Source organism: Antechinus flavipes, chromosome 5 (genome assembly GCF_016432865.1).
Source record: "Antechinus flavipes isolate AdamAnt ecotype Samford, QLD, Australia chromosome 5, AdamAnt_v2, whole genome shotgun sequence".
Classification (NCBI taxonomy): Eukaryota; Metazoa; Chordata; class Mammalia; order Dasyuromorphia; family Dasyuridae; genus Antechinus; species Antechinus flavipes.
Window position 1 is genome coordinate 235,643,629 of NC_067402.1, and position 20,167 is coordinate 235,663,795.

At 37.2% G+C, this 20,167-nt stretch overlaps 1 protein-coding gene and 1 long non-coding RNA gene across 5 annotated transcripts in view; one reads left to right on the forward strand and one right to left on the reverse strand.

Moving 5' to 3' along the window:
• Window positions 1-1,582: 1,582 nt before the first annotated feature.
• Window positions 1,583-12,654, reverse strand: LOC127538936 (uncharacterized). Of its 2 annotated transcripts, none has more exons than XR_007947785.1 (3): window positions 12,570-12,654; window positions 5,757-5,879; window positions 1,583-3,671 (listed from the first exon to the last, which is right to left on the reverse strand). It is a non-coding gene; the product is annotated as an uncharacterized LOC127538936 (long non-coding RNA). The 2 variants fall into 2 exon arrangements; XR_007947784.1 differs by lacking the exon at window positions 12,570-12,654 and adding an exon at window positions 12,071-12,395.
• RESF1 (retroelement silencing factor 1) overlaps window positions 12,574-20,167 on the forward strand; it is a 64,882-nt gene continuing 57,288 nt past the window's right edge. Inside the window, exon 1 of one of the 3 annotated variants that reach the window (XM_051962770.1) lies at window positions 12,574-12,894. The gene's annotated coding sequence lies outside the window, so the exon portion shown is untranslated. Of the gene's footprint in view, window positions 12,895-13,231; window positions 13,329-20,167 lie in introns of those variants that run through there. The other 2 variants (XM_051962772.1, XM_051962769.1) reach the window with 2 other exon arrangements.

Consider the following 20,167-nt stretch of genomic DNA (forward strand, 5'->3'; position numbering starts at 1 on the left):
TCCACCCTTTCTCCCATTGTTTTGGAGAGTCCAGGTTTACACCCTAAACCTGGAAATCTATCTGAGAAACTGAAGATTACAAACCAATAATAAACTCAATTTAAATTTTCCTAGAGAACTACTATGCAAACAGAAATCCTTGGATCAAAGAATTCAAAGCCATAATCACTTTTAAAAGAAGTACTTACATGCTAATTAAGAGTGGTAGGAGGGGAATGGTCATTCAAGACAATGAACACCTGCAGCTTTTTTAGCTATAAATCCACTTATTATAAAGTCTCAAGTCATAATTAGGTCATAGTCCCATGAGAGGGTCATCACTCAGTTAATCCCACACAATCTCTCTTCTTTATTATCCTTTGAAGACCTCTCACACCATTCTTAATACATTTCCTCAATCATCTAGTTTTCAATCTTCAAACCCTCTCAACTTGGTTTGTCTTTTTTCATTTACTGGGATCCATCCTTGTCTAACTGGACTTTCCATTCTAGGTTGCTCAATCTTTCTTCTGTGAAAATTTCAGTCATGTCCCTGAAGTTAAATTTCCCTACAAAAGCTATTTGTAGGCCATCCCATGGCTTCTACTTCTTTTGGGTCTACTCACCATAACCTTCTGCCTTATGATGTCTTTTCCCTTTTCTCATGCTACAAGGTATCTCTCCTAATTCCACTACACTTTCTGACTCCACTTCTCTCCATAGCTAATTCTTTTAGGGTGCTACATTCCTTTCAGAGTTAGCTTGCCAGCTAAGGGTATACCCCAATTTCATGGGGTACTCCCTTTCTACAGGGAAATTGTGAGACTCTTTCCTTACTAACTATATTCTCTCTCAAATTTATAATAAATCTAATGCCTTTGTTGTCTGATCAGTAATGATTTCAACTATGGCCTGGAGTCTAATGAGCCTATTCAGCATACAAATTGGGGTTCTCTACTCCCAAATCCCATCTGGGCTCATCTATCACCCCAACCACTGGTATCCCCAATAATTCAGAGTAGGTAATCTTTCACAAATAAAAATGCTTATCAGCAATAACAAAAATACCAAAAGAATCATATATGCATCTACCAACAGATAGATGACTGGGCCAAATACTCATTAACTTACTAATTTAGGATATAATAACTACTTATTTTCAGGCATGAAACTGCAAAATCTTATATCTATTAATCACCTGCTCTGATTATAGAAATTTGCTGTAAGAGGAAAAAGCAGGGACATAATTATAATAAAAAACTGGTCTTTCAGGCCTTAGCCTGAAAGCACATAATGACAAGACAAAGCATCCTTACCTCATTTTAACAATCAGGAATAATCAGGTGTGTTCTTATTCAAAGGAATACAACTGGGAAACTTAGAAGGATCCAACCTTAAGCAGAAACCAAGGTTGTCCTCCCAACTCTTGCCCAGATATCAATCTTCACCTGTAAGCAGGATCACATTCCTCTGACTAGCTTGTGGCATATTCCTTTCAGATGGTGGATTACTGGCTCAATGATACATCAGACAATCTTATCTGAATTCAAAACTCCAAATAATATCAGCTATAGTCCCAAGAGATTTTATCTCAAACAGCAAGTCTTATTACTCAAAGTTTTCCTGTTTATTTAGCTCTCAAGGATTACATATCCTAAATAAGTATTGATTTACTCTCATTGATAGTAGTAAGAGATTCGTCATTCATGATTATTCCTGAGTCTGAAGTTTATGAAGTTTATCTTCATAGCTAAGTAGATATATTTTAAATTCAACATTATACAAATAATTTTACTTTAAGATACTTAATAACCAATCTATATCAAAACATGTTCAAGTATTAACCATGTTCAAAGGGACAAAGACATAGATCACTGTTCTCAGAATCTCCCTAAACAATGGGAACAGTTTTAAAATGACTCAGTGCAACCAATTAAAACTCATATAGAATATAGAATATACTGTTCTAATTTCACTTTAAAGAACCCTATCAGAATTAGCATTAATAATTTCTTCATCCTAAAAAAATGTTAATTCAACTTCCTCCAATTAAGAAGTCTCTATAAACTTTTCTAGAAATATAAATAACAGGTACAACATCAATATTGTTTTTCAAGAAGTTATTTTTTTTTTCCATTTTGTCAAGTCTATTTTGTAAGAAGTTATTTGCTTTTTCCATTTCACTAAATTTATTTTTAAGGAGCTTTCTTCAGATAATTTCTGTTTCTTTTTCCAAACCTTCTTGCAAACTTCTCATTGCCTTTCGCTACTTTTCTTCTCTCTTTTAAGATCCTTTTTGAATTCTTCCAAGAGAGCCTTGTGAGATGGAGACTAATTCATATCATCCTTTGAACTTCATCTCGAGATGATCTGCTTTTAGTGTCCTCAGGGTTTGAAATCTTTTCTTTTCTTTCTCCATAAATACTATCTATGGTCAGAGTTCTTTTTGCTTTTTTGTTCAATTTTTTTCCCCAAGATTGAGGTCTGCTTTTAGGGAAAAGGGGAGAGCTTTCTCTACAAGCCACAGTAGTTGTCCTGGGTTGGTGCTGATTTTCAGTGCTAACTTCCAGTGCTAAATGGGCATGGCCAGGTCCTGCTTTATTCTAGAGTTCAGAGGCTTTTTGTATTTATGTTGTATGTTTTGCAACTACTCCGTTGATTTACTGGCTTGCAATTAGGACAGAATAGCCAACACTGCTGTGGATTCCTCCAGTTATATTACTTGGTTTGCAGGATGCCACATCACCCTGGTCCCTTATTCTTCCCTGCGTTCAGCCCCTCCTTTTGTGCTTGATTGAAACAGACCTTTTCTAAAGTCTTTCCAAAATATTTTCTGCTGGGATGAATACAGAGAGGACTGGTGAGATTTACATGAACTGATGCTAAATGAAATGAGCAGAACCAGGAGATCATTATATACCTCAACAACGATACTGTTTGAGGATGTATTCTGATGGAAGTGGATCTCTTCGATAAAGAGAGCTAATTCAGTTTCAATTGATCAAAGATGGGCAGAAGCAGCTACACCCAAAGAAAGAACATGGGGAAATGAATATAAACTGCTTACATTTTTGTTTTTCTTTCCAGGTTATTTATACCATCTGAATCCAATTCTCCCTGTGCAACAAGAGAACTGTTTGGTTCTGCACACATATATTGTATCTAGGATATACTATAACCTATTTAACATGTAAAGGACTGCTTGCCATCTGGGGGAGGGGGAGGAGGTTGGGAGGGGAAAAATTGGAACAGAAGTGAGTGCAAGGGATAATGCTGTAAAAAATTACCCTGGCATGGATTCTATCAATAAAAAGTTTAAAATATATATATTTTCTGCTGGAAATTTATTATACTCCAAATATTTGTGGGTTCTGTCACTCCAAAATCAACTCAGAGTCTTGATTTGCTGTTGATCTGAGGGATATCAGGGAGAGCTCTGATCTTGGCTCCATCCCTCCTCCTAAATATTGTTAAAATTCCTCTGAGTACAAATAATCTTCCCTCTCATCAAAACTTAATTGCAAAGTCAATTTTAGAGGTTATAAATTGTCCTTAACAGTCCATTGTTGAGGTTCCTCTACAAGTCATTTAAACCTGGTGTTCTCAATCTCCAGACTGCAGTCTCAATCATCTGTAAAGTCTTTCCCACTCTGTTTCTTCCAGGACTCCTGAAATTGCCAACACCTTGGTTCCTAAGATTAAAAAGAGATGAGAACATGGCCAATATATAATTCCTTAAAAACTTATCCTTTGTTTCAAGAGGGTATTTCCCTTTTTCTTTCCAAATGAAATAAACCAATCTCATATGGGGAAAATCCCAGATAACTTCTGGGAACAGTTCCAATTCTTTAACAAAGCAATAAGCAAACATTTGGTTCAAGGCAATTTAGTCTCTAACATCAATTTAGTAATCAGTTTCTTGAGGGCAGATGCCCAGGTACAGGGAATTGCCACTCAATCTGCAATCCCTCTCCATTATTTCTTATAAAATCTTAGAAGTAAAATATGTTCCATTATCAGAATCAATAGTTTCTACCAATCCATATTTAGATACAATTTGTTTCAATGTTATTCTACTAACCCCACTTAAAGCAGCAGAACCCAGGGAAAAGCTTCCACCCATCCCCACTGGTGTGATTTTACTGAAATCTAACATGAATATTTTGGAGCCAGGCATCCTCCCCCGGAGGGACATCTCCTCAATGCCTTCTTTTTTATCTTTAGACATATTACACACTTTTCATGTATAATTTGTTCTGCAATTACACATATCCTTATTTGCCAAATTTTCTTGCTTTTACTTCTTTATTAAAGAGAGAAAGCAAGACAAACCTTAAGATTCAGAATATAGGTAATATCTAAATAACTTCTGACCAAATTTCACAAAATTTATACCAGCTATGCAGCTGGGCTGACAATGTTAAAGCACAGGCCACACAATTTTTACAAATTACCCAAAATACAATTTAGAAAGCAAGAGAGTAGCTTAAATATATTTCTTCTAATTAAGAGATACAAACATGTGACCTGTGGTAAGTTACCAGAGAACCAAACATTTTAACTTAAAATCAAATAAAATATAGATTTAAATTTCTAGTAACAATGTTGCAATATCAATGCATACATATTTATAAAATTTTATACCAAAATAAACAAGTTCACAATTTTAGTATGTACTAATTAATAGTAATAATCTCATAAAACTCCAGAATCAGAATTTCAATTTAACTACACATACACACACACACACATACACACACACACACACACACACACACACACACACACACACACACACACTCCAAAATTTAAGGTGGCAGAAAACTGCCCTTTAAAGTCCGTCCACAGGGCTTTAAGAAATTGGTGGACTTAGGACACCGGGGAAGGAGGGTCAGAGAAATTTGAACCCAGGTGTCTAGCTATAGATCTGTGGCCCCAGTGACTACCTCCCTCTATGCCACAAATGAAGGGGGAGTGCATGTCAAAGATGTTGGAACACCAGTGAAAACCCTAGAATTCAGACTAGCCAGAGATACCAATAGGCTGGATATTTCATAAATCTAAGAAGCTTGGAAAATCCCAGAAAGGGTGTAGTTTTTTTGTTTGTTTGTTTTTTCTTCTGAACTTATTTTCTGTTAAGAATCAAGTTCTGGCCCTCAAAAGGCTTTTAATCATGTAAATTAGGCCTATTTAAAAATACAACAGACCAATTCAATTTAGCTGATAGTGCCTAGCAACTTAAAACTGAAGTATCAAATCCCAGAATCTATTAAAATATTTTAATAGTTCTGTAACTTTGACTATTTCTGCAGACTCAAGTTGGCTAGTTCTAGGTCCATAGAAATACCATTTTTTTCTTTTTGGTGTGGCGGTTAAAAACTTTCCCTATTTCAAAACTAGTCCTTCCTCTCTCTTGTTAAAAACTACTTGTATAAGTCCAATTATGTATAAAATAAACAAACACTTTTAAAATCCCAACTAGCCAGATCTTTTTCTTTGAAATTAGATGACTAAAACACAGAAGAACTAGGATCTCTCACACACACACACACACACACACACACACACACACACACACACACACAAACACAAACACACACAGCTTTTCTAAATCAATTAAGCTCCTCCTGTTCTCAACCCCACCTTGGAACAGAAGCAAGGAGGGAAGTTCTAGAGCCAAAGCCTTAGGAGTTGGCTATTGGGTATTGAAGACTCCTTTGAATTTACACCCAACCTTCCAGGGGATAGGCAGATACTCAGAGTGAGAAGGTACCTACCCAAGCAAAACAACATGTTGGTACTTCATCCCAATTCTTCTTAAAGAGCTATCTTCTTTGTGACACTAGATAGGTTTGAAGCCAGCTACCTTTTTCCCCCCAAGGTTCACAGTATCTGCCAATCTTACCAAAAGAAAATAAGAAAATTCTTATGGACTTGTGTAATGCTGGAGAAACTGAGCAAAATGGAGATTAGAGAACAATTTAATAATTTATTAAATGGGAGAGATTTACTGGGACCAAATGGATCCATGGTTTAGTTCCAGGGCTGAACGAGACTATTGTCTCAAAGAATCCAGCAGTGAATGTCAGATATAAGATTCTTTTATAGGGTTACAAGAACAATGATATAATGGGGCAGGTACCTGGGTGGGGATAACCTAATGGAGGGAGGCACCTAGAATTTCATAATGGGAGGTACTGGAGAAGCTCCTGATATTCTAATAATGTCTAAAATGGATAAAGAACTTTATCCCATCAAACATTATAGCCTAAGGTCTAAGATATAAGACCTTTATCCTAACATTAAGAAGGAATGGTTATAATCTGAGGCAGAGTAACTGAATAGGGCAATTAGGGAAATTGGGTCAGGACATTAAAAGAGAACACTTGAACCACTTAGGATTTTCTCAATATCAAAGGAAAATGGGAGCCTTTTACACACTTCAACTGCCTAATTCTCCCAATTCCAGTCACCCAGGTGGTTTACCAGTTGCTTGGCAAAGGAAAATCCTCTTACAGAGAGTCTCTCCCTTAGCAGTTCTTGTTCATCTGGATTGTGCACAACTAACCTGACAGATTTCAAACTTTTCTCAACTGGCTCATCTCCTGGGCCGAATTAATCTTCTATCTTTGCTAGTCTACTTCTATGTTTTTGCTTTCTCTGAGTCTTTCTTTGGGAGTTTATCTGATAAGGGGAGGGAATTCCTGAGCCACTCAGCTTCCAAGGATCACTGGAAAACTCTCCAGAGGGCACCTGCCCAAGGATTCGGTACAGAAGAGACCTCTTATGAACAGGAAATATCCTGGAACAAGCCCCCATACTGTGTGAGACAGTAGCCCCACCCTCCTGTTCATAGGGGAAACTCCCAGATAAGTAATGTCATTCAGTTCAACTGGAGATCTTGGCTTGGGGCATAATCATTATCCTCTATTGAGTGAAAATTAGTCCCTCAAATTCATCTGGAGATTGGCCCTATCTTGGGGCCAAAGAAACCCAATATATCAAATGTTGTGTGCCCAGACTTTTGCAAATAATCCTAACAGGATTTTGCCCACTAAAAGAGCTGTCCTCTTAGTGAAATAAACCCATTCTTTTTTTTTTTTTTTTTTTTTTTCTGAGGCAATTGGGGTTGCCCAGGGTCACATAACTAGGAAGTATGAAGTGTCTGAGACCAGATTTGAACTCAGGTCCTCCTTACTTCAGGGTTGGTATTCTATCCACTGCACCACCTAGCTGACCCAAAATAAACCCATTCTTGCCACAACCCTTGAGCCTGTATTTATTGGGGTTTTCCTGCAGACCTGCCAGAAGATCCCATTGCTGTCAAGAGATCTCTTAATCCTCATTTCTCACACCTCAACAAAACCCACATCCATTAGAATTGGATCATTTTATAATCTTACAATGATCTCCTGGTTCTGCTCATTTCACTTAGCATTAGTTCATGTAAGTCTCTACAAGCCTCTCTGAAATCATCCTGCTGATTATTTCCTATAGAAAAATAATATTCCATAACATTCATATATCATAACTTATTCAGCCATTCTCCAACTTATGGGCATCCACTCAGTTTCCAGTTTCTTACCACTACAAAAAGGGCTGCCACAAACATTTTGGCACTGTGGGTCCCTTTCCCTTCTTTAAGATCTCTTTGGGACATAAATCCAGTAGAAACATTGCTGCATCAAAGGGTATTCATAGTTTGATAACCCTTTGGACATTGTTCCAAATTGCTCTCCAATGTATTAGCATCCTGGTTTTCTCACATTCCCTCCAACATTTGTCATAGTCTTTACCTCTCATTTTAACTAATCTGAGAGTTGTGTAGTAGTATCTCAGAGCTGTCTTAATTTGCATTTCTCTGAATAGCAATTTAGAACACCTTTTTATACATCATCACCTTTAAAAGAAGTATTTAAATGCTAATTTAAAAGGTGATGGGAAATAGGAGGGGAATGATGTTCAAGACAATAAACATCTGAAGCTTTTTAGCCATAGCTCAATTTGTTATTATAAAGTCTCATCATAATTAGGTCATATTCCCATGAGAGGGTCTTTATATAATACATATATGTATTATATATCTGTGTGGCTATCTAGATTCTCTTTCCTTCTTAGGACCTAGAATTTTGGTTAAGACTAAGAAGATGATATAGGAGAGCTTAATAAAGTAGTGTTGGGTAAGATCAAGTAGGGAACAATACATCTGAAAAGATATTTTTAGTGAAGTAAAAAGAATATTAAATTGTTATAAAGATCTTTAACACAGCCAATTACCAATTGACCAAAAAAGTCATAACTTCTTTAGCATTTTCTTTATCATTCAGTTATTTATTAGCATTTGTTTAACTTCTACAATAAAAGCCTTAGTAGACTAGAGAAAAAATATAAGTGAATTCAGAGGACTATTCCCAGTCCTTAGTTTTGTTTTGTTGCTGTAAAGTGATTGAGGACTAAGGTAGTGAAAGAGACAAGAAAAACAAAAACAAAAAAAACATAATAATAGCCAATATAGCACAAAATGGAGTCAGTTATGATTTCTTCAAAATGTACTTTCAACAGAACTATGCCCCCAGTTATAAAACTACCCTTTGATCCATCAAGAGGTGTAGAGGGGAACCCTGGGCAAGGTATAAAACCCTTTAGTCCAGTAAGGAACTCTGCTGACATGTTTGGTTTGACTCCCCATTCCCTCTAAGGGCGTTTCAGCCTTCCTGAGAAATCAGGGGATGTGTTATCCTTGCGGACATGCACTTTAGCTGATGTGGGAAGGAAACATCGGTACACAAAAGCAAGTTATTTATGTGGTCAAGCATGCACAATATCCTATGATTATGTAAGTATATTATGCAAGCATATGGTATATAAAGTTGAGGGTTTTTTGAATAAATGGACGCCTGCTTGACCATCTTCCTAGGTCCAGCCTCTTCATTTCTCACCCTTGATCAGGGTTGGGACTGCTACAGAAATCCTCCTATGAGGTAATCTGGGCAAAGAGGTACTAATTCTATACCTCAGAAATAAAAGGAGGAAAAGGACCTATATGTACAATTATATTTACAATAGTTCTTTTTATGATGGTAAAAAATTGGAAACTGAGAGGTTCTCATCAATAGGAAACACCAGAACAAGTTATTTGCATAATAAGTTATCTGGCTGTGTAGAGGTGTGAAAATGCACCAATTCCTGAGAAGCCCTAATTGGGAGTACCACAAACACTGCTGGCGGTCAGAGAACAATCTGTTGGTCAGTAAGTCATAGAATCCAATGGTGGGAACTATCCTACTCCTACCACTTCTTAATTGTACCTCAAGCCATAAAATTAGCATATCAGTGACACCTTTCCAATAAACTTGTAATGTTTCTGACTCTTAGTTACAATTCCCTCAGAAATTAGCTTGCAGATGTAATAAAATCTTTATCCCTTAACCTGGAGACTGAGTGTATAAATTCTTTTGCCAAAACCACAACACTGACTCGGGGACCCTACTCCTGTTGTGGTGTCTTCCATCTCAATAGCAGTCCTTCTGACTTGTCTGGCTTCCTTTAAGTACCAACTAAAATACCATCTTTTCCCCAACTTCTCTTAATATTAATACTTTCATTTTAGTAATTATTTCTTACTGTTGGGGTATCAGGGCAAGTGTCTTGGTCTTATCTCTGAAAGAATTCAGGTTCAGACATTCTCTAAAACAAGCAAGGGCACTGGACTAGGGGGTGATGTACTGGTGGGCACTTCCTAAGGAAGGCAGTAACCCCAGTAGAGTAAGGTGTGGGTTATATAGAGAAGTGTTGGAGTCCAGCTTTAATGAATATCCAAGGCCAGGCAGAAGATATGCTTTTCAGTTTTCTTTTATTAATTTGCATGCCAGGCTTAATATAACCTTTTAGTTAGTGTTACAAAATTACTAGCTACCTTCAATTGACATATTCCTCCATGGTTAATACACATTCCATACTTTGACATTTCAATACCCACCTTAATTATCAAAATACCAAGGTATTTAGCAACACAGAATTGTAAATAGCCTAGTTGTGATGCTCATCAATATTAAACATAGTTGTGATGTTTTATCAATACTAAAGTACTTGTCAAAACAGAGTAGTAAATAGCGGAAATTATCATATGTATTTACTTCAAGTATATCTTTAATTCATTGTTAAGAGGTAAATAGTAGAGTTAAATGCCTTGTTCCGAATCCAACCATTCTGGAGAGAAATCTGGAATTATGCCCAAAAAGTTATCAAACTGTGCATATCCTTTGATCCAGCAGTGTTACTTCTGGGCTTATATCCCAAAGAGATATTAAAGAAGACAAAGGGACCTGTATGTGCCAAAATATTTGTGGCAGCCCTGTTTGTAGTGGCTAGAAACTGGAAATTGAATGGATGCCCATCAATTGGAGAATGGCTGGGTAAATTATGGTATATAAATGTTATGGAATATTATTGTTCTGTAAGAAATGACCAGCAGGATGAATACAAAGAGGCTTGGAAAGACTTACATGAACTGATGCTAAGTGAAATGAGCAGAACCAGGAGATCATTACATAACTCAACAACGATACTGTATAAAGACGTATTCTGATGGAAGTGGATTTCTTTGACAAAAAAGACCTAACTCAGTTTCAATTGATCAAGGATGGACAGAAGCAGCTACACCCAAAGAAAGAACATGGGGAAATGAATATAAACTACTTATGATGCGGGAAAGATTCCTTTCTAGATTCCCACCCTCTCCTAGTTAATAATGTAAATTGCCCTTTAACTCACAAATCCTGGTCCCTTTGAATTCCAATAGAAGATCTGACCTGTTCCCAGCCCCACCCGGATATGAGCCAACTTTGGGGCTACACCTGAAAGCCCCTCGAGCTAAGTCTCCTATTATAAAAAGGCCACACTGGGAACCCCTCTCTGCAGAGATTCCAAACATGGCTACCATGTGAGGACCCTCTGTCCAGTGCCCTCCTTATCTATACCTTCCCCTATACTTTAACATTGCTTATCTAATAATAAACCTCTTTTATCAATCTAGCTCTCTGGGCCAATAAATGCTTTTATTGGGAACTCGCGCCGCTACTAGACCCCCTTGCACCGAATCTGTACCCCATACCTGCCACTAGACCTTAACCCTAATTTCATTTAGGTACCCCAGAGCTAGACCTCAACACTTACATTTTTGTTTTTCTTCCCAGGTTATTTATACCTTCTGAATCCAATTCTCCCTGTGCAACAAGAGAACTGTTCGATTCTGCATACATATATTGTATCTAGGATATACTGCAACATATTTAACATATATAGGACTGCTTGCCATCTAGGGGAGGGAGGGGAAAAATCGGAACATTAGTGAGTGCAAGAGATAGTGTTGTAAAAAATTGCCCTGGCATGGGTTCTGTCAATAAAAAGTTATTATAAAATTAAAAGAAAAAAAGAGTAAAAAATAAAATAAAACAAAATGCCTTGTTCCTGTTTCATGTATTCTCCTAAATTTAACCTAGTCTTTCAATTAAGAAGAGATGTGAGCCAATATGAGCTTATTCTAACACAGAGCAGATCTCAAGTAATACCTGGACCAGAATCCTGCTGTTAATGGACTTACCACTACAGAGAAGATTTTAAAAAAAGAAAAGAAAAGAAAAAAAAAAAAAAAAAAGAAAGCAGGTGAATGGGCAGAGCAAGAAAATTGAATAGTCTAGGATGATATTTTGCATAGGACAACTTTGGTTAAGGTATGCATGGGAAAAGTCACTGATTGTATTTCAGATAAGGTATATATGGGAAAAGGTTTTTTTGTTCTAATTGGAGGAGGGAGGAAAAAGAGAGAAAGAGAGAAAATAAAACAAGTTTACTCCATTTTCCTTATTTTGTGATCACTTCTGATGTGAGCTCTGAAATGCTTGTACTTCTCAAGCTAGGGGAACCAGACAATGGAGTAGCATAATAAGTACACAATCTGAGGATTTCTGAGCTGCTTGACATACCCGTAATTCTTTAGGAGTAAACATCAGCTGAACTCAAAGAGATGCTTACAACTGCTGAAACCAGTCTTGACCAGCTCAGAGAGAGCAGCAGATACCTTTGTTCCTACCTTATCGAAAGAGCAGCAGACAATTTAATTCCCCAAATTATCTGGTTTCTGATTTGCTATGTTTGAAGAGGTCTTCTCCCGGGAGTCCTACTTCTCTGATATCTCCTATTTTGTTCTTCACTTAATGTGCTCCCCTCCCCCACTTAGACATAAATACCTCACTCCCATTCCCCTTTGAGCAGCTGAGTTATTGTCTCTCAGTTCCAGGTTGCAAGCTTTTTAGCCAATAAATGCAGCTATAATCTTTGTAAATTGTGATGGGACTTGGCTGATTCTGGGACTTTCTTTTTGTTCCTATGGTTTCTTCTGGATTAGCAAAAATACCAAACATATTTAATTAATCACAATCAGAATCCTTCGCACATAATTAAAATCCTAACCATGGCCTTTTTCCTTTAATCAGGAAGTCTAGGTTTTCCAAATCAATATCTACATTCAAACATTTAAGCTTCTTAAATCTTCAGGCTCTAAAGGTAAAAAACTACCCCGAAGGTCTTACTTTTAAACAATTAGGTACAATCAACTCGCAGCTGGCAAAAACGAATATGGGGGGCGCTAGGACCCAGGTCTTCCTGTCTCTCTTAGTCCTCTTGTGGGGGCGGTCCCGGGATTAGTGGGGGTTGGGAAAGCTCAGGTCTCGCTTGTAGTCTGGGTGGGTGCGGTAGGGTCCCAGAGGTGTTTCTGTGCCGCTTCCGCTTGTCTCCTTCTTCCTGACTTTCACCCTAGGCAGCCCGGGACTGCCGGCTGCTTTTCTCCGGTGTGCTGTCCTCTCGTACTGTTCCGCGTTGCTTTGGCGGCAGCGGAGGAGCAGCTCTACTAGTTCGGTAAAGAACTCTAGTCTCAGTCCGAAACCTGGGGTGAGGGTGGGGGAAGCGTAGCTTTTGTTCTCGGGGAAGGCGGCCGAGCTTTAGGCCCGGAGGGACCTCCGACACCGGAAGGGGGAGGGAGCAGTTGGAGACGGGGAGGGGTGAGGATAGGACTGGACCTGCAAAGCGGAAGCTGTCCCTTGCGGCTGCTCACGGCGAGGATTTCTGTGGCATGGGCTCGGGGTATTCGCAGCCACTCCAACTCCCTCCGGGTCGGGAGTCCCACTCCCGCTAAGCCGGGTGCTGCCGAGAACGGCAGCGTTTTCGGTCCGGTGCTGGAGTGCCTGTCAGAATTCCAGCCTAGGGCCACCTCGGACGGGAGCAGCTGCCCTGGCCCTGCTCCATGCCAATTCCAGGAACCTTCGGTGGAGAGTGAGATCCTCGGAGATCCCGTGAGTGTCTCTGCCGCTTTGTGGGGTTCGTGAGGCAGGAGAGAGCGACCAGGATTGTTTTGGGAGGCCTGGAGTAAGATACCGGTTCTGGCTGGTTAGCTGTGACTTTATTGAATTTTTCTGATCCCAGCTAGAGAAAAAGATTTCAGGCAAATAGGAAAAAAAGCAAAACAAAACACTGATGTAAACAATAGTACGGCATACTGGGTGCCAGGCGCCTTACAAATATCTTGATTCTCGGAGCAACTCTGATGTAGGTTCTAATATTTCCGTTTTAGAAATGGGAAACTTGAGGCCAGAAGGTAAAGGATTTGCTGAGGGTCTCATATCCCCTTAACTGTCTGAGGTTAAATTTGAACTCGGGTTTTGACTCGTCCCACAACTTCTCAGTGCGCCACCTAGCTGCCACTTAGCGCATTTATGAAAGGGGCTAAGTCCTAATAATTAACTACAAAGAAAACAAGTCTGTACTCTTCCTCTCCTACTCCCTACACATCGTCTACTAAGAAACCACATGCAAATAACTACAAATGAACTACAGATAGGATAAATTGGATATGATCAGAAGAAGAATGGTATTAGTATTAAAGGAATACTTTCTAAATGGGATTGTGAATTGGGTTTTTTTTTTTTTTGAGAAAAATGAGTAAAGTCAATTTTTATTATTTGCTGCTCACGTCAAATTCTTTTTGTAATCGATATTTTATGCATCTTTTCGATTTTTAGATATAGGAACATAATTTTTATTAGTAAAGGAACTTTTTTCCATAAGTATTTTTGTATGCAAACTGTCAGGCTTGCCTCCACGAACATGTTTTCCCCTATATCAGCGTCCGGGGGGTATTAAGCATAGCATTTGATTCTTTAAACTTGTAAGAGCTTGTCACAAGTTTATTTTGTAATACTCAAGTAACAGAATAATAATAATAATAGTAAAATAAACACGTATATTTCGTACTTAGGAATGGTTTTATATCAGAGTTTAACATAATGTTTCATGTCATCAACATGGGAATGTGTATGTTTTGTAGGGGAGAGTTTGTTGGTGTTAAGTGTATAAGCTTTAAAAGAAAGAAATCATTGTTAACTCTACTTTAAAATCTATTTAAAAAATTTAAATGTTAACCCTTAAAGTTTTACATGTATTACTTATCATTCTGGACCTGTGGTTTTAATGGTGTAAGGAAGAATCCACTGAGGAGGCTCTTGGCCTAGCTGTTCTCCCATTGTTGAGCAGTTTATAATCTTAGAAAGTTATCTGATTATGATTTCTTAAGCTAAACTTGAACCTGGATCTTCTGTGTTCTAGCTCTCTATCCAGTTTGTTGCCTCTGTTTGTTATCTTTAATTTACCATAAGAATTTTTTTTTCCTTTAGTAGTTTAATGATATAACTTTCTGAGAATAGAACAATTTTATGAATTTTTATTTTTGTTCATGTTTGACTACTAAAAGATTTGTTGGATGCCATGTCTTTTTAGCATTTTAATACCGTCTGTGGGATTTTTTTGCTAAAAGAGACTGGAGTGATTTGCCTTTAATTTTCCCAGTTTTATGCAGGCAGAGGTAAAGTGACTTACCCAGGGTCACGAAGCTATTAAGTATCTGAAGAAAAATACCATGAATATGATCTCATTGTCAAATATGACACTTTTTGTCTGTTTGCCTCATCTGCAGAATGAACTGGGAAAGGAAATGGAAAACCTCTCCAGTATGTTAGTCCAAGAAAACCCCAAATGAAGTCATTAAGAATTAGACACGAATGAACAAAAACCAATTTTTTGACTCCAAGCCCAATTTTTCTGAGGGCCCCCCTCTCCCCAAGTTGCCCTTATAAATAATTTATAAGTAAGCATAAAGTAACACAAGGGTTTTTATACTGGGACTTGTGGACTTTCTCTCTCTCTCTCTCTCTCTCTCTCTTTTTATTATTAAAGCTTCTTATTTTCAAAACATAATACTTAGATAATAGTTAATTCACTCTTGCAAAATCTTGTGTTCCAAATTTTTTTTCCTCTTTTCCCCACAGCCCCTTCCCTAGACGGCAAGTAGTCAAATAACATATATATATATATATATATATATATATTTCAATAATATAGGTTGAATTTTAATTTTTCCATTGTAATTTTATATATTTAAATTTTATACATTTAAAAATAGGGCCCATGAATTTCACCAAACTGCCAAAGCTTAAATCTAGATACAAGACAGAAAAGGTTAAGAACTACAGAATTAAGTGACTATATTTTATATATATATGTAGTTATATAAGTATATATTTATATATAGTTAGAAATTTATTTTTGTTCTGGGCCTTGTCCTGTATCTCTTGTTATCATCTCACAGAATCATTTTTCTTTTGTGCAGATGACTCCCAAACTTATTATCTTTTTGCAATCTAGGAATCATTTTGAGCGCTTTAAACTCTGCATCGCCGTCATAATCAAACAGTTGTAAAGTCTTTTCAAAAAATTTTTTTCTACTTTTTTCATTTTCACGTAAAGCTAGTTTTCAATATTCATTTTTACAAGATTTTTAGTTCAAAATTTTTTGCTCTCCTAGCAGCTAGCAATCTGGTAAGTGTACAATCAAGTTAAACATATTTCCACATTATTCATGTTGTGAAACAAGAATCAAAAGAGGAAAAACGAGAGAAGAAAACAAAAACCATAGTCTGCTACTTTGACCACCATAATTAGTTCCTTTTTTTTTTTTCCTTCTCTTATATACATAGCCAATATGCTACTTTAACTTATTCATCTGTAGCCTGGATTATTGAATAACCTTCCTTCTAGAATTGATCCTCCTACTTTGTCTTTTCTTATTTATTTTCTATGCTGTCGGCAATTTAATATTCCAAATTATTGTGCAGGTTTTACCATGCTATTCTTTTTTTCAAGGAGTTTCAGTAGTTTCCCATTAAATCTAGAATAATATACAAATAATACAAAACTCAATTTTCATGTCTAATTTCATATTAATCTGAACCAGTTACAGTAGAATAAAGAAACTAAATTTCATCCAGACAGACAATTTATTTATTAGCAAGAGATGCTAATTGGAATCATGGTTCTTGTTAGCCAAGAACCCTGTCCGTACTAGCCCTGAAGTCAGGAGGACTTGAGTTCAAATTTGGTATCAGACACTTAACACTTCCTAGTTGTGTGACTCTGGGCAAGTCACTTAACCCCAATTGCTTCAGGGGTGGGGGGTGAGGAGGGAGAAGGAAAAGAGAAAAAGAAGGGAAAAAAGTTACAATTTGTTGGAAGTGATAAACAGGAAAAAGAAGATTATGGATTCTGAATTTCTTATTGGTGAAAAAGATCTGGAGATACCTAGGTGAAGAGGAGAAAGGGTAGTTTTGTGACATTTTAAATTGGTGACATTTGGGAGAGGGAATAATCTTTTGATTTCTCCTAAATTAGATGATTTATAAGAAGTTGAAACTTATCACAAAATGGAGGATAAAGGCAAAATGGTGTCACTAAGGCTATTTTAATGTAACAAGTTGAGCTAACCTAATTGGGTTTCTCCATACATTCTAGTCTATCGCATACTTGGGATGCTTTGCTTTTCTAAATTTCTCATTTCCTTAAAGCCTCACTCAGCTCAAATGCAAGCTTTTTTGATTCCTTCCTTCCTCCCACCCCCTCCAGTTGTTTGTAGTGCTCCATTTATTAGGTATTTATATATCTATATACATAAACACTTTACTTATCTGGAAATTTTTTGGGTGGAGGGACTGCCTTTTGTCTTTGCAAATAGTAGATACTTAATATTTAAAATAAATTATTTACTTGCTTATTAAAAGCTCTTTAAAGTGGTTGTGCTTAAAATCTAATATTTTAAACTAAAATAGTAACTAGAGTATTATAATTTTAGTTACTATGCTAATAAGTCCTAATAAGTTATAGACTATCTAGTTTTTTTGTTTTTTGCTGAGGCAATTAGGGTTAAATGACTTGCCCAGAGTCATATGTGAATTTGCTCTTATCTACTCTGGGGAAATTTGAATGCAGTTTGAAGCATACTAATTTTTTGCATTTTGTGTGTGTGTGTGTGTGTGTGTGTGTGTGTGTGTGTGTGTGTGTGTGTTGGTCTATTACTAATTAGGAGGAAAACTACAATTTGCATTTTGAGATGGTCCAAGTACTACTATGGTCTGATTGCTACAGATTAGAAGCTGGAAAATATCTCAGAGGCCATCTTGTTTTTTAACTTAAGAGACTTGCCTAAGGTTTTGAATTGGGCGATCTGTCTCCAGAGATGGTGAATGCTCTTTAACACTTGTGTTTTCTATTCATTTATATCAAAACTATGTAGTCATATTTTAGCGGTAATCTGCTGTGAAGATAATTTTGATGTCCCTATTCAATTTAATTGGCATTTAATCAATTCATTTTGACTTTAATGGGTACCTACGAGTGTATTAATAGAGTGTGAGTTAGTTCTGATAGTTGATAATGTTAGGATAAGAGTTATGATTACTCTAACATTGATAGCAATATCTGTGTATTGATTATATGGTTTAAGTGATTTGTAATTTATTATATAGGCCCATTTTATCCTGTATTCGGGATAGCAAAAAACTTACTTCATTGTACCAACCTTCTACCCCAATTTTCTTGTTGGTTGTTGTGTTTTGGAAACTAAAGTTTTCTGACGCATAGAAATGTACCAGGTGATTGTCTCATACCGAAGTCCCAAAGTCCTGTTGTCTAGCCTGTGACTAAACAGGGGAAAGTCCCAGGATTTCTTTACCTAGTCAGTGATTAAACAAGAAGGTAACTTGGAGATTTATTTCCTATGGCTCTGTCCTGTGGTCAAGCATGGAGTTCTGCTTCCTTCCCTTGACCACTATTGTAGCTTTCCCCTTTTTGGAATTAACTAAAGAACTGTACTGCCATGATCTATTTTTAATGATTTCAAATTGCAAAATCCTCTCAAAACTAAGCAGAGGGGCCATCTGCAGAGGAGAATCCTGGATCCAGTTTCTTAAATACCACTGGTTTCCCCAGTAAATTGAAACTATTTAGGGGTCCTCTTGCCTCAGTGCTTTTTTGTTGTGGATTGGAATCTTGAGGGCAAAAGTGAGACACAATTCTTCAAAGTTAATCAACACATCAAAAAGTCTAATATAAAATTAATTTTATTCCACTTAAGGAAATGTAGGTTCAGAGTTATGGGTTGTCCAGTATCAGAACTATTATGTAGTGTCTAGGTCAGGATTAGTAGTTTGTGGTTTATAGTTAGTAGTAGTGGTTTAAAAGGACCGGCAACTAATAGATTGCTATGAATATGAATACTCTTCTAATGGCCCACCTACTACAGAATTAACTTGATAAGTATAGGAAGAATTTAATGTAGTACCCAAAGAATCTGTCCTTTGCTTAGATGTTGGACTCAACTGAATCAAAAAGGCAGAGTTCTGATTAAGTCATTCTCCTGCTCAAATCGGTCAACTAGTATTCATTAATACAAATATAATTGGAAAGAAAGACTGCCTTCTAGAGAAAGAGAATGAGGGGAAAAGATGGTAAAAAAGTAAAGCCGAGGAGGGGTGTATATGTGGGTGTTCAGGTGTGGACATGTGCATCTATAGAATCCAGGGATTTTTTCCTTAAAAGTGGAGGTTCTGGGAGAAACCAGCTAGAGGAATGCCAAAAGTGCAGAGAGGCCATTATGTATGTGCCATACATAGGCATAGAGTTAGAGGTTATTGTAGAGAGTGTCTGGAATGCATCCTGGAAAAGAATGAAATTAAACATATTAGTGGCTCCCTACTGCCCCAAGATAAAAATATTCCTAGCATTTAATAATAATAATGTTGTTTAATCGTGCCCTTCTCTGTGAACTCACTTGTGGTTTTCTTCAAAGATAACTGGAGTGGTTTGCTATTTCCTACTCCAGCTCTTGTTACAGATAAGAAAATTGAGGCAGACAGGTTAAATGACTGACCCAAAGTCACACACTTGGTATTTGAGGTCAGATTTGAACTTGAGAAGATAAGTCTTCCTGACTCCCAGGCCCTCTCTATTCACTTCACCACCTAACCGCTTGGTGTTAACCAAGTTAGCATTTACATACTATTATGTATAAGGTGCTATATATTAGGTGCTTTATAAATATTTCATTTAATCATCAGAACAGTCTGGAGGGGGATGAGAATAAGTTCTAGTACCTATTATATATTAGACACTGTGCTAAACAGTAGGAGGCCATGGTTAAGTAGCTTGCTGTGTCACATAGCTAATAAATGGAGTAGTGAGAATTCTTCATTTTGAAATATAGGCCCTAGCAGGGCCTTTGTTAGTTCCTGCATGAGCAGGAAATAGAAAAACAGGATACAATTGCCCAGCCATCCAGGTGTAGGAGGTTTGGGATGTGGTAAACAGGATGTAGCTGTCTACTCAGTCAGGCACAGGAAGTTTGGGTCATGCTAAATATTTTAAATTGTAGAGCCTAGCAGAGCCTTATTAGTCTTGATAAGTCCCAACCAATGATTGAATGCCTTCCCTGGGACGACATAACTTACCTCATTATTTAAATTCCCATCACAAGCTATCTAGTTCCCTGATGCTGTTTGGTTCTATTTAGTTTTACAACAGTAAAACCTCTGTTGAGTTCAGCCTCTAGGTTATTCTTACTGATTGACCCTGTAGTCTCACTTTAATCTAGTGGCCATCTTGATGCAGAATCAGTTTCCATTGATTTGAACTTGGGTCTCTAATTCCAAGCCCAGTCCTCTATCTACTGGGCCATCCAGCTATCTCAGAACATTTAAAGCCCTTTCAGCCTATCTTTTAAAAATAATATAGGAACTTTGTTTTATTGATC